This window comes from Alosa alosa, chromosome 17, assembly GCF_017589495.1.
Source record: "Alosa alosa isolate M-15738 ecotype Scorff River chromosome 17, AALO_Geno_1.1, whole genome shotgun sequence".
Classification (NCBI taxonomy): domain Eukaryota; kingdom Metazoa; phylum Chordata; class Actinopteri; order Clupeiformes; family Clupeidae; genus Alosa; species Alosa alosa.
In genome coordinates this window covers 30,346,052-30,360,955 of record NC_063205.1, presented here as the reverse complement: position 1 = coordinate 30,360,955, position 14,904 = coordinate 30,346,052, and the positions used below count along the sequence as shown (strand labels likewise).

General features: G+C 42.3%; 1 protein-coding gene, 1 long non-coding RNA gene and 1 other non-coding gene across 4 annotated transcripts in view; 2 read left to right on the top strand and 1 right to left on the bottom strand.

Annotated features, from left to right (window-relative positions):
- The window catches only part of slco1d1 (solute carrier organic anion transporter family, member 1D1), a 45,176-nt gene that overhangs the window by 25,725 nt on the left and 4,547 nt on the right, over window positions 1-14,904 (bottom strand). Inside the window, exon 1 of one of the 2 annotated variants that reach the window (XM_048268320.1) lies at window positions 5,635-5,649. The exons of the other annotated variant lie outside the window; for it this stretch is intronic. The gene's annotated coding sequence lies outside the window, so the exon portion shown is untranslated. Of the gene's footprint in view, window positions 1-5,634; window positions 5,650-14,904 lie in introns of those variants that run through there. 2 annotated transcript variants of the gene reach the window in all.
- Window positions 9,221-9,305, top strand: trnal-uaa. The gene has a single exon. It is a non-coding gene; the product is annotated as a tRNA-Leu (tRNA).
- Window positions 10,382-11,118, top strand: LOC125310684. Its single transcript, XR_007196335.1, has 4 exons — window positions 10,382-10,510; window positions 10,631-10,713; window positions 10,838-10,885; window positions 10,982-11,118. It is a non-coding gene; the product is annotated as an uncharacterized LOC125310684 (long non-coding RNA).

Here is a 14,904-nt window from a genome sequence, read left to right as displayed (position 1 = left end):
CCATCGGGAGGACACTCAAGAAATCTGGTGACCTTTGACCTCTAGGGGGCTCTGTAATTGACAAAAATGCATTTTGGCCAGTAGTTGCTAATGTGCATTATTCTGCAATGGAAGTCAATGGCAGCCCATAGAACCGTCTGGTAAAAAGTTATACAATTTTGCACACTGATTGGGGACAGCCCAATAATTAATTTCACCAAGTTTCATGCCGGTACCTCAAACGCTGTAGCGCCACCAACAGGCCAAAGTTGGACGTGTGTTCACAGACTTAACTTTTGACCTGTTGACCCGAATGGCAAAATGAGGTATCATTGGAATCCTTGGGCCAAGCCGAGTTCAACACACCCTATGACGTCAATTCTTGACCTCTATGTTTAAATCACAGCAAGTGTGATCATATCTCAGTCAATCTTTTATTTTTGATGTGAAACTGATGACAGCAAGTTCCATCTACTGTAGTTCATTCTAATGTGTGCGTGCAAGGGTGGGACGGGGTGGGATGGGCAGGGGCAGTTGCGGCGGTGGGCTGGCTGGGGGAGGGGGCGGCGACACTCAGCCCTGGTTCAGCCCCACAAAATCAGTTATGTTTTGATGTGAAACTTGACCTTGTAACTCAGCCAATCTTGGGTTGTATGCAGGCTTGGAATTTCACGATTCTGGGGGCAAGGCCACTTGGCCTTCAGTTGGGCATATTTGGTGGGGGGCACAAAGGCCACATGTCAGGGCACCAAGGCCAAAGTAGACTATAGCATATAAAAATGATCAAAGCTATAGCATATAAAAATGATCAAAGTTGTATTTAGTCTATTCACTGCAGTAGACCTGCATCACTGTATGAAACATGACAAAAACATGAAAAATGACATATTACATAGAACTGTAAATCTTCTGATCATCTAATAATTACAGATATCTAGGCTACATATAACAGTTATTTTATATTTGGCCTGCTATGAAATCATGTATTGAACAATTTAAGCACAGCTCAGCTTTAAGAAACTCAAATAGCCTAGATGCATGCTTAGCATTTTGTGATCATTAAGGCTACTTTCACAAACTGTTAGTCAGTTGTCCTCTGATTTACCAATATCTAGGCGATATTTGTAACATTTATTTTGTATTTGGCCCATTATGAAATCATGTGGAACAATTTAAACACATTGTAAAACTTAAAGCCCAAATTTGGAGACATCCATGCATGTCTAAATTTACTGCAAATTCGAAACTGGATTACTCTGGAACAGCTAACTGTACAGGGGACTGTTTTACACCTTTGTGTTCGGTAAGGTCTGCTGTTTATTCTTATATATGGTTTGTCATGTGTTAAAAGAAGGGTTCGTGAAGTATTCCACCGATATGAATGGGTAGGGAGATCATGGGCCATAAAACCTTCAGTAGAATGTATGATTAAATTGAATTATATTATTTACTTTTTATCGCAAACCGCTCAACACAGCAATTATCGGCTAACATCGTTTAAAAGCTGAGAAAAAGCTCTTTCATGTGATACTTGTGATGTCTGTGTGATGATGAGTAGACTACTTGAAAGTAGTTAAACTGAGAAGAATGGGTGAATTTGGACGACTTTCTTTCTTGCACTGTCACTTTCTCCACTGCGTAAAAGACTAAATTAATTTGGCGCTTGTGAATGCTAAGATTATTTTGACAGGCCACAGGCTAAATAAAAATCGCTATTAGTAGGACGCAAAGCAGAATATTGAAAGAAGGGGGCACCAAGGCCACCGTGGCCTGTAAACCTCTGATTTTCAAAGGGGCATCACGGCCAACGCAAGGGGCGTGAAATTCCTACCCTGGTTGTATGGCATGGAACTTGCTGTGACTGCTTAACGCTATATGTCTGATGCAACGGCATTGACTTACATGGCAAATCTTTTCTGCTAAACTCTCTGCTTGGTCCCCTCATTGCTGCTTGCAGCTATATTTCATATTAAGTTCATATATTTGTAATAATTAATATTCTGTGACTTGCATAATTACTAATAGCCAACTAAGTATCTAGTAATTTTATATTGATTTAAACTATTAGACTACACTTTTCTTTTAATGTTATTACATTGGTGGTGTGTACGTCTAATTGACTGCCTGCCACTTTAAGGACGTGAGAGTAGCGTAATTACATTTCTAAGTGGATTGCTACGAGTGGAAATAACTTTTTGCATAGTGCATTACGATATGAGGATGGAATTCGGCATGTTTCTATGTCATTAGTTAAAATAAATGTTAAAAAATAACTCGAATGAAATCATTCTTGGATCACAGAAGAGGTAAATGTCTTGCAATGTTATTAATTTCTATGATTTTGGTAGCACTACACAACTGAGCCCACAAGCTAGCAAACATGACACGAGCTAAAAGACATCTCCGGGTGTAAACGTTGCCTTAATTAACTTACTTTCATAGCCTAGGTAGGTTAGCAACACCAGGTTGAGAGATGCGCAAGTAAAGCAGATCATTAACGTTAGCCTTCTATTTATTGTCATTAAAACTGCAGAGGAGTGAACATAGGGCAGTCTCTGGTGTCTGCAGAAGTGATGTGGCATCTGACTTAATATTCTGCACGAGGGACTGGTGGTAGGTGAAATTTCACGGGGAAACCATGCTGATTGGTCAAATTTGCGAAAAAGTTGCGGTGTTTGGAAAAAATTGCGGGGTCGCCCAGAATTCACGAGGATTTGCTAAATTTGCGTTAATTGCTGCGATCGCAACATCGCGAATTCCTGGAGGGACTGATACACCGAACTTGCAAGTGGGATATTCTTCCTACAGGCAGTAGGGGCAGGCGAGAGAGCCTTCATTCGCCCCATAATGAGTCATTTAACCATATACCGACTTACGAAGATGATTAATTAACACGAAAACGTTGCCTGGTGTCCCTTTAACATAAAAAGTTAACTTAGAACAGTAAACAGTAATAAATATTTTCACTCTAAATATTTGGCCCTGGCACAAATGACCAGCTAACATCATTTCAGTGTAATCCTATCATCAGAACAGAGAAAAGTGTAAACAAGTACTTTATTTCAGTGTAATCCTATAATCAGCACAGGGAAAAGTGTAAACAAGTACTTGTCATCTGAAATCACTCACTCATTCTGCCTGGATTATAATAGCCGACTGATTGCTATGAATAGAGGGAAGATGTGCTAACAATCACGTGTTTTCTTGTGTCAGCAATGGTTCCCCCCAAAGACACATGCAGCAATGGTTCCCCCCAAAGACACGCAGCTGAACTTCTCATCATAGTTCTTCAGCATGCATGTTACACAGAGAAAGAACAATCCAAAAATAATGAAGCAGCAAAGTTTGTGAAACAAAAAAAAAATTCTGTCACTGCCAGAACTGATAGAGAGAGAGAGAAAGAGAAGCAGAGAGCGTGAGAGTGAGAGAAAGAGAGAAGCAGAGAGCGTGAGAGAGAGAAAGAGAGAGAAGCAGAGAGCATGAGAGAAAGAGAGAGAGAGAAGCAGAGCGTGAGAGAGAAGCAGAGTGCGTGAGAGAGAAAGAAGCAGAGTGTGTGTGAGAGAAGAGGGCGAAGCCAGAGAGCTGAGGAGTAATATGTAACCTGTTCAATCATCTTGTTTGTCCATGAATGTAAAACACTAAAGACTGTAATGATTTTAAAGCCTATTATAATGTGCCCAGTCTATCATCCAGCATACACACACACAGACTGGCCCCTCATATCCATAACATCTCTTTGCCTTATCATGTCCATGCCTTTCTTGCTGTGTCAAGATAAGATGAGTGTTAAGTGTAGGGATGTAACGATTACCGGTATAATGGTAAACCGCGATAAAAAATGTTGACGATAATAATTACCGTTTTCATTTCAAACATGATTATCACTGTTGATTACCGCGGTGTGGAAACCGTGTGTTTAATCCTTCCCAGCTTCATCCGAGCCTGCTTTTGACATACAGTAGGCCTGGTACAATGGAACAAAACTGGTACCCTACGGATTCTGTTGTCTAATTGATGGTTTTAACTACGATTTGGATTAGGCTACACCTGATTTTAAAAGGCGGAACTTTTTCACCGCAAAATGTGCACTGTATCATGTAGCCACTCTGCGTCTTTTTATGTTCACGTCCACATTAAATCCATTCCACTCACATTATCAGGAGAATACAGTAGCCTGAAGTTTTATTTTGAACGCTTACTTTGGTCTCACTCATTGCATCCAAATAACAGAAATAGCAAACTCCAAGTTATGGTAGGGTAAGCCACTAGAAACTATTTCAGCTTGTGTAGGTCTAGCAGTGCTTTCTGAACATATTGAACACACTTCAATATGAAATACCGCGATAATACCGGAAATCGTGAGGTTACATTTTCATACCGTTACATCCCTAGTTGAGTGTTGGGTGAAACTGCATCATGTGATGTTGCGCTATAAAACACTATGCAAACGACCTTCCTATCACGCAGTCAAGAAGCGTTATTACTACAAGTTTCAACGTCTGATCACTTACTGTGGAAAGGGCATGAATGAAACTGAGCATGGAACTGCATGGCTGTTTTACAACGGTCTCAACTCGGGCTAAATGTCAGACTGTGTCAACACAACACTAGTATTTTACATGGATGCTCCAAAAATGCTATTGGTGATCTTCACAGAAGACCTGCTATTAGGAATGCCATTGTCGAGGGTAGGACAAAAGATTATGTTGTGCTGGACAAAAATAAGAAGCAATTGTTTTATTTACTGACAGATCTCAGGCTGAAGGCAGTTTCGCTGAATGTACCATAATTTTTGAAGCATGTAGTTATTTGCTGAAGCTTTCAGAAAGATACATGATTCTTTTTGAAACTTTGAAAGATGTCATTATCAAAAGACTGAAACAGTGGTCCATGTAGCCTAATTGAGGGGCTTACGGTGCTATACTGTGGAAAGTGTGTCTGAATAAAATGGGGCCAGGGCTGGGAAGGGTGGTGGCTGTGTCCACACAGACCTCTACATAACAAGAGGTAAGGTCACCAAGTCCATCTGCACAGATATGATCCAACACACACACACTCCACTACTGACCACTTCTCCATCCACACACACACACACCATGGACAACTGTATTCCCATGCGCACCGGCACGTGAGCTGAGCTCTGAGCGTGTAATTTTGACCTATAGACTAAAGGATCCTAGTTGGTGTACGATGTGAGCAGTTAGTGTTCATTAGCAGGGATGAGCCAGCCATCCGTGCCCTGAACTCCTGCCCCTTCTGCCTACTGCTCCACTCATTTCCCCCAGTTTGGAAACTACTGCTGTGGTACTTCACTGGCACTGCAAACACACTTCCACCAACATGTTCTGAATGTACACATGGCTTTTCACACTGACTTGTAAGATGAACACAGCCAATAACACAATACTACTACTGCCAGGCAGATTCATGCAGCGTCATGCAACTGACTAGACAAACCATATCGAGTAGAAGTCAGAGACACGTAAACAAGTGTTCCGCAGCCCTTTAAATAACGAGTGGAAGTCACAAGTGTGGCAACACTGAATGCTAACTTTGCGAGATTATTTATGAGCAGAGACGAATTTTAGAATCAGGATTATTGATGTACAGTATCGTTCAAACTTCAGAGATAGAGAGAGGAAAAAGCAGTTTTACCTGAGTCCACGCAGCAAAGTGTGTGTGTGTGTGTCCTGAATCCACGCAGCAAAGTGTGTGTGTGTGTGTCCTGAGTCCACGCAGCAGAGTGTGTGTGTGTGTGTGTCCTGAGTCCACGCAGCAGAGTGTGTGTGTTTGTGTCCTGAGTCCATGCGGCAGTGTGTGTGAGTCTGGAGAACAGAGCTCAGAACTCCAAATGGGACTTTGATCATGGGTAAGTCTTATCTTCCCTTTTGCACACACACACATACACAAATGCCTGTGCTCACACACACACACACACAGACACACACACACCGTTCTACACACACATCAGTTCTAATCAGTAACCCATCATGCCATGTGGGGCGTATTGATCTAGTTAGCAGATGACCCCCCAACTGCCCCCCACCCTCCTGATTTGTGCCCCACCCCAAAGTGAGCATCACTCAGAATGTGTGTGTGTGTGTGTGGGGGGGTTCTGTGTTGATTTCTGAAGTTCAGGGGATGTGTGTGTGTGTGTGTGTGTGTGTGTTGCTCAGCAGTGGTGTGTTCAGCTGGACTGAGAGCAACCCCTGTGGTTAAACACACCGCACGCTGGGAACTGAATTCACAAAGGGCCTACTAATGAACCTGTGTGTGGGGGGAAAAGAAAGAGAAAGAGAGAGAATAAAAAGAACGAGAGAGAATGTGTGAATTGGGGATAGAAACAGAAAAAAGAAGTGTGAGTCTGCGATAGAGAGCTGAGACAGAGGGGACGCTGAGGGAGAGAGTATATGAGAGAGAAAGTGTGTGTGTGTGTATGAGAGAGAGTGTGTGTGAGAGAGAGAGAGTATATGTGTGTGAGAGAGAGTGTGTGTGTGTGTGTATGAGAGAGAGAGAGAGTGTGAGTGTATGTGTGTGTGTGAGAGAGAAGTGTTTGTGTGAGAGAAAGAAGTGTGTGTGTGTGAGGATGAGGGAGAGAGTGTGTGTGTGAGAGAGATAAGTGTGTGTCTGTGAGAGAGGATGAAGAGAGAGAGTGTGTGTGTTTTGAGTGTATGTGTGTGTGTGAGAGAGGATGAAGGAGAGAGTGTGTGTGTGTGTGTGTTTGAGAGAAAAAGAGTGTGTGTGTTTTGAGAGAGAGAGAGTGTGTGTGTGTGAGAGAGAAAGAAAGAAGTCTGTGTGTGTAAGAGAGAGAGAAGTGCTCTGAGGTTAGCTTCAGTCTTCCGGCTCTAGTTGTATGTCAGGTATGTGTGTGTGTGTGTGTGTGTGTGTGTGTGCTCTGGCTCTAGTTGTATGCTGTGTGTTCCTCCCTGCCTCGCTCTCCTCTCCTGTCAGTATAATTTAAGGAGGTATAATTTAGTGAGTCCTAGGACACTACTGCAGCTGCACGCCAGCAGGTGTCCACACACACACACACACACGTGCGCCAGATAAAGGTATCTGAGAGAGAATGGCTCAAACCTTGTCCTTGCCCCTACTATCCAAAATGTTATGTTTTTGTCCTCCGTTTCCACTGAAGTCAACATGCTTTTTCTGCTGAAGAAAACTAAACCGATGACCTGTACAGTTCAGCTATTTTAAATGAATCAGACAGACCAGCACACTGACACAATAAAAACATATATTTTGTATCAGTGAGGTAATGTTTGCTTTCTAGAAAATATTCAGTCCTCAAAAACAGACCTTTTCTTTAAAGCAACCCGACACAAGGCAGTTCTTGTACCTTAAAATAGTCTCCAAACCCATTCTCATGATACTGACTAATAAAGAGAATGATGTCTTTGACATTGTGTGATATTGTAACATTGCTGATCAAGTACTGTAGGACCCTTTTAGTGCGTTTTTGACTGACTGGGCACCATCTTAGCACAAAATGGCGTTGAATATTGACACCAAGGAGCATAGATTCCATTGTGTTCCTTTAAAGGTATACTATGCAGTTTCAGGTATTTTTGGCAACTGTAGAGCTCCCCCTAGAGTCGCAATATATTTATAGTTTATATTTTACTCTGCCTACTTCTTGTGGCTTGTTCAATGAAAATGCTTTTGTTGTGGAGGTGAAGGATTAACAGGCAAAAAGTATGTCCAAAGAGCTATATCTCCAAAGTAAGTTTCATATATCTGAGATGGCTGGTTACAAGGTAATGTTTACATGAACAATTCCCTATTATACGTTTGTTTACTATCAAATTGGCTTTGTAAGGGTTATATTAAGGTGAAAATCCTGCATAGTGTACCTTTAATAGAACTGATCCCCCACACACACCCCTATAGAAGCAAACATAAAATCAAACAGCATGGCGGCTCATTTACATGGAGAGAGAAAACATGATTTAGCTGTTGTTTCTTTATGAATCATCTACATTTAGACAAGGCATTGTAGGGTACTTCACACACACTGGTCATTTGAAGAACAAGAGCAAAGATAATTGAACCTCCTTAAAGTGCAAGATGAAGCGCAAGAAATTAACATTCAAACAAAATAGTGAACAAACTAATATGTAGTCCGACCGAAACACCAACAATAATTTAATTGATTATTTAATCGATTGGTAAAAATCAAGGTAAAATTATATATAAAAAATAAGACCACTAACTAAAATATGATCAAAAGCATTGATTGAATTGCTGATTGAGTGCATGGTGCATTAGTGGCTAATTTAGCTGCTAGCTTGGCTGCTATGGCGCATTAGCAGCTGATTTTCCTGATCGCTCCAGGTGGGACACTCCTGCTTCAGAGAGTAAAACTCCTATACTGTATATTATATGTAAAACTCCTATATATCCCATACTTTGTTTCTACTATTCACTAGAAATGAACTGATTCTAATTAGCACTACTCCTCAGCCAGGTAGGTCAGATAATTAATGAAATGACCTGTGTTAGGTACACAGGTAGAACCAACACATGGTAAGTCGTTTACTTTCTGAAGCCAGCGTTTTCCACCTCTAGTTTGAAGCCTGTTACTCAGGTGTGCTCAGGTGTGAAGCACAGTGGCAGGAAGTGATGTGTCTGTAGCGGAATGGTGTGGGTGTGTGTCCGTTACACGTCAGGTAGACGACACGCTCATCCCACAAGACCTCTTGACACAGAGGACACACCCCCTCCACCTGCAGGACTCCGCCCTCCACAATCCACCTGGGGATGGAGAGATGGTCGGTCAGCTTACCTGGCCTCAGGTGACCACAGCTGAGACACACACCATCTAAACTCTTCCACGCACACATATATACACACACACACACACACACAAATACACACACACACAAGTAGTATATTATCATGAACTATCTGTCAAAATAAGCCCCGCCCCCTGAAATGTCATAAATCACGTCATAACCACGCCTCCTTTTTATGCAAATTAGCCATGTGGTTGTCACCACGTGTTGTTTGTTATTGTTATTGTTTTGTGAGTCATGTGACAGTCATGTGACTGGTGTCAAACCCCTGGGCAGCCATATTGGATGTAATGTCATGTGACAGTCATGTGCCTGATGTCATACCCCTGGGCGGCCATATTGGCCCCCAAACCCCCATGTGTGTTTTGTGGATAATGGGGGATCAGATAAACTTTGTAAGAGTTGTATATGTTTAGTGGTAAATGGGGCTAAATACAAAGTGTGCTGCTAGGATGGCCGAGTGGTTAAGGCGTTGGACTTAAGAACCAATGGATGTTTGCATCCTCGTGGGTTCGATCCCCACTCCTAGCAACTATATTAATGGCTGAGTGTAGTATGAAGTTTACTTTTATTTTTTGATAAGTCCTAGAGATGTTGAGAGATATGGATTAAAAAATAATTTTTTAAAAAAGTTTAATTTGGTTAGCATATTGCTAGACGCTTTGGCTAAAAAGGTGTCGGCCAAATCCGATGTACTGTAATTTTTATAACTAGAATCATGGGGTCGTGTGTGTGACCAAATGGGTCTATGTCTGGAGGAGGGTTGGGTCTATGCCCGGAGGAGGTGTTGGGCCCGGACATGTCTCTGAGTTTATTGTTTGAAGTCCCTTTCATGTGTCTTATCAAACAGATGGCTCGGCTCAGGCGTGCTGTTTAACTGACTACAATCACAATGGTTAATTATGTATGTATGTATTGGGGGTCTATGATTCCCCCACACTTTGTAGAGGAGGTGTTGGGTCCGGACATGTCTCTGAGTTTATTGTTTGAAGACCCTTTCATGTATGCTCCATATAGAGGGCTAGACGCTGTCGTCCTGTTTAACTGATTACATACACAAATGTATCTGTGAGAACTGTATATGGCTAGTGACAACTGTATGCATGCACATTAGAGTCATTATAATGATGTGTTTTGGTTGTGCTAGGTAGCCATGTGTCTGCCCTGATGTTGCTAACTACTCTGCATAGGGGGATGTAAGCAGTTAGTGTATGGGGGTTAGGATCAAACAATTAAACGGGTGATGGCCGGAACCGGAGACTTGCTGTCTGATGTTGCTAGCTACTATTCATATGGGGATGTAAGCAGTTAGTGTATGGGGCTTAGGATCAAACAATTAAACGGGGATGCTGGTTAGAACCGGAGACTTGGTGTCTGATATTGCCAACTACTATGCATATCAGGATGTAAGTAGTTAGTGTATTGGACAAAGGATCAAACAATTAAAAACGTATTGGCAGGGGGTGGCGACTGTCTGGATCTGCATTTGTAATAAGGCCTATGGCATACAGTAGGCGGCGTGATGAGGGTCGTGGTCAATGTTCCGTTGACCAATTGAAGGCCTGGGGGCCAAACCTTCAAACTAATGTAATGACATATTACCGGCCTACATTTTGAATGGTCAGCCCCTAAGGTTTAAAAATCCCTGTTAGAACATTCTGCCAGGTATTCATCAGTCTTCATCATTGACTTGTCTGTAGTCAGAAGATAGCTGTGCAGCATGGACCTCAGTACATGTGAGTATGTATTTGCATTAAGATCTATTTACCCTTACTGTCAATGGTTGTCTATAACATACATGGAATACTTTAATTGCCATTAACACATTTTTGTTTTTTTGTTTTTGTTTTTAACAGTTTGTCAATCCTTGGTGGTTCATTGAATACAACTGGTGATCCTATAGCATCTAATGTTAGACCCGGATATCTAAGCCTACTTTGTAAGTACCCCCAAGCTAAATATTACCTTGTGTGGAGATTTGTATTTCTTTATTCCTGTTTCCTATTCTTTTTATTAGTAGGCTATTTGTTAATAGTGTATTCTGATTGTTTCTACATTTTCAGTGCATGGTGATATACTTGACAAGGCAGAGGGTGATTGTGCTTCTGAAGGTATGGTTTCCCTGGAGTTTACTGCTTGATATCGTGTCTTAATCTAAAAGTGTTTCTTTTTATATATACACATTCAATATCCATCCTATTTCATAGCCACGAGACCGGTTCTATCTGATGATAATCAGGTCATCAGAGACTCCGACACAACAGAGTCCATTCTGCCTGGCGAACACGAATTGGATATACCGATCGGGGTGTCTGAAGTGGAGGACACATCGAGTAGGCCTACCCCCACGGAGTCTACAGACGCTACAGCGGGGGTATCATCCGACGTCTGTATCTATCACAAAGCAACTGAGAAGCGTCGTCATTGCGATGTTGAAGAAGATCTAACCGAAACTAAGGGGTCTGCTAAGCGGTTATATCTGGGTGTTCAAGAAACGATTGGTAAGTTGAAATTCACCAATATCTGTTTATGATCAAATAAAACATGTGCTAGGCGCTCCCATAGTAGGCTAATGTGTTCGCTATCATTTACAGATCTGACTACAACGGATGACGCTATAGCCCTTGGAGACGCATCTATCAACAACGGGGTTGCTTATTCAAAGGACTATCGACCTATTGTCAAGACTCAATCAGAGGATATCAACCGAGCGGATTTATGGACTGATACACAACTTGAAACATGGGATATTAATGGAACGGATTTTGATGACATATCTGTTCATAAAAGGTCAGTTTTAACGGTTGTTGATGACTTGGGGTCGGCTGGGCCCTCTGTAAGTAATGCAGTGTGTGATGTAAACTCAGGTCACTATAAGTACACAGATGCAGAATCAGCCTTGGATACTGTTGTGTTGATGCTAAATGATGCTAAGCCAAAATGTGGTGAGCGCGTTTAAATACACACATGACTCGCGTAGTGCTACCGGTGTAGTAGATCCATGCGGCAATGCATTAGATCTGGTTGTTGGTGCTATGAAAATTCTGCATGAGGTCTGCAGAGATAATCACGTCGCTACCAAGAATCATGCGAAGAATTTCGCAGTTGTTATGGATGGTATACAGAGCAGGGATGATACTTTTATGTTGATCTAGACTTTGTTAAAAACCCTATTATGATAGATTGTCTAAGGGCTTTTTTGTTTTGATTTGTAGCCTTTAGGTTTCTTTTTCTATTGATGTTTTATTTTTAATTATTTTTTATACTAGTTATGATTGTGCGTGTGGTAGGCTAAATATGCGTAATTTAGTTTTAAAAAGTCTTGAATAATTTGCTGAGTAATCACAGAGTAGCAACAATGCCGCCACATAAACACGCTAGAAATGATGAATCAAACAGCGGGGGTGACGACAACGAGCCGTCTGATAAACGTACAAGAGATGGCTACCCTGACAGTGTTAACACTCTACAAACAATGGTTGCTCAGCTTGAAAGCCAAGCTGCTAGATTCGTACAAAACATTGACCGGGACAATCCTATTATCAAGCGCATGAAACAGAATTTGGATACATATCACAGGAGATGCATAGATTCAAACACCACACAGCCATCCATTAGTCAGAGACCAATTCATGACACTATTAACATCGACCATCCTTACTTTCAGACAAATAATGTTACACATGGGCCACTCCCAACAGATACACCAGTTGATGGGCCCTCAGTATGCATGGATGTGTTAGCTGGAGGTTCTGGGGTGCAAAAAGGCACTGGTGGTGATATGCATGACAGGGTTCCCACAGTAAGCATGGATGTACAACCTGGCGGGTCTGGGTTGCAAACAGGTACTGGCGGTGATGTACATGATAGGTCTCCTACAGCTATTTTACAAGATGAGCCCTCGGCGAGTGTGGATGTGACTCCTGGCCGTTCTGGTGTACAGCCCTGTGACGGTGGCAATGTTGGACATGACATTAGCGAATGAGGGAGGTGTTGTTGGTGATTACAGAGTTATAGCCAGGCCCCGTTTCAACAGTATGGAACTAAGTAGGCCGCTAAATTTTAGGGGCTTGCGTGATACTGACATGGCTTCATACATAGAACACTTTACGCTATCTTGAGCGATATTGTGGATTTCTCAAGGAGATTAGGTGGGAAAATGCAGTTATCAACATTGTGTTAAGGGGTGAAAGTCTTACTACCGCTGTACAGGCTAAATTGACAAATGAAAATGGTTATGCTTTGGACCGGTTGATTGAAGCTATTGAGAAGGTGTTACAGAGTAACACGATGCTCTTGACCGATCTGGAGTCTGGATCTCCTCGTCTCTATAGTGCGTAGTGGAAACGGTGGTGGTTATAGAAAACTCAAGGATTTGGCTCATGATGAGGTCATCAGGAAGAAAAAAATGTGTCTGTTCACACCTGTTAATGACTCAAACAATGACTGTTTAGCTATTTGTCTGGCTCATTTTTTGGACCCTGATGCCACATCCGATAGATTATTGGAGCTGGGGGCTGACATGCATGAGCATGCGGGTTTCACACCCCAGCAGCAAATAGGTTTTGCTGATGTGCCCGTGTTTGAGGACTTGTATGATGTTAAAATAGTGGTCTTTTACCGAACCCCCCTACATGAGTTGGTGACGTATCAGACTAGGGTGACGCCCAACCCTAAGAAAACTGTTTATCTGTGCCTCCATGACAATCATTACCACCGGTTTTTGCCCCAATACATTCCTGGGGAAGGTCACTTTTGTGGTTTTGCTACGTGGCTACAGTAGTAAGCGTGATCACGCGATGTAAATACAACTGTGATGTATGCAACGATGTAAATTGCCACAAAAATAAAGGACCGTCAGTATGCCGTGATTGTATGCGATACTGCAAATCAGCTTACTGCCATTCCAGACACAAACAACCTAAAGCCCACTGGGGTTATAGGCAGAATGGTGGTCCCATGTGATGTCACTAAGTACTGCAAAAGTGTAACAGACGATATCATGTTAGCATGAATAAGAAAAACCCCACAGATGCTCACCCATGCGTTGTCCTCACTGTAAAGCCAATTTGGTGCCTGGTGATAACCATAGCTGTTTCATTCAACCCTTCAAGCCGGAAGAGACAGAGCCCAAGTATATCTTTTTCGATTTAGAAACACGATTTGAAAATGGTAAACACCAGGCTAATTTTGCTGCTGCCATGACTTTCAAAGGGGGATCTTTTGAGGCCGAGGGTAGTAGTTGCGTGTTTGTGATGTTGAGCCACTTCAGACGGTCTACATATAAAGGGCTACACATGGATGGCCCACAATGCATCAGGGTTTGATAATATCATTTTACTGGAGCATTTCACCAAGCTAGGGGTTCGCCCAAAATAATCATGACTGGATGCAGATTAATTTTCATGTATGATGAGGTCTTTAAACAGCGGTTCATTGACAGCTATTCGATTTCATCCCCATGCGTTTGGCTAAGACAACTGCGGCCTTAAATCTGAACACCGGTGAGAAAGGGTACTTCCCACACAAATTTAACACAGCAGTGAACAACTACTATAGGGGCCCCTATCCAGACCGTGAGTACTATGGAGTGCGACACCATGTCCAATAAAGACAGAGCTGACTTTGACACATGGTATAGCGAAGCATCAAAGGCGTATTTGATTTTCAGAAAGAGCTACGATCCTACACACAAAGAGGCGCACTATTAACCAGAAAGGTGGATTTCTCCTGCCCCTCTTGAGTGTTGCTCTGCCGTTCATAACCAGTCTGTTTACATCAAGACAGAGTTAGAAGTAATGGATGCGCTGAGAAAATGTATCTGGCACCACAAAGACAATTGGACCGTTTAAAAATGATGTCGTAACTACCCCACTAAGCCAGTCTGTTGAAAACGAGTTGGAAGTAGCTATGAAAAATGTTTTGAGTAAAACACACCTGACCCCTCATGAGAAGGCCCTGCATTATCGTCATTATTACAGAGATATTTGGCCCCTGGTTAAACAGGGGGACTTTGAGCGAACACACTGACACTGGGTTTACCACTGCAGTCATCATCCGATGATGTGTCACAAGAGCAGTACAGGCTACGCCCCCACTTTTGAGAACAATCAGGTAGCCTCTGAGGTTT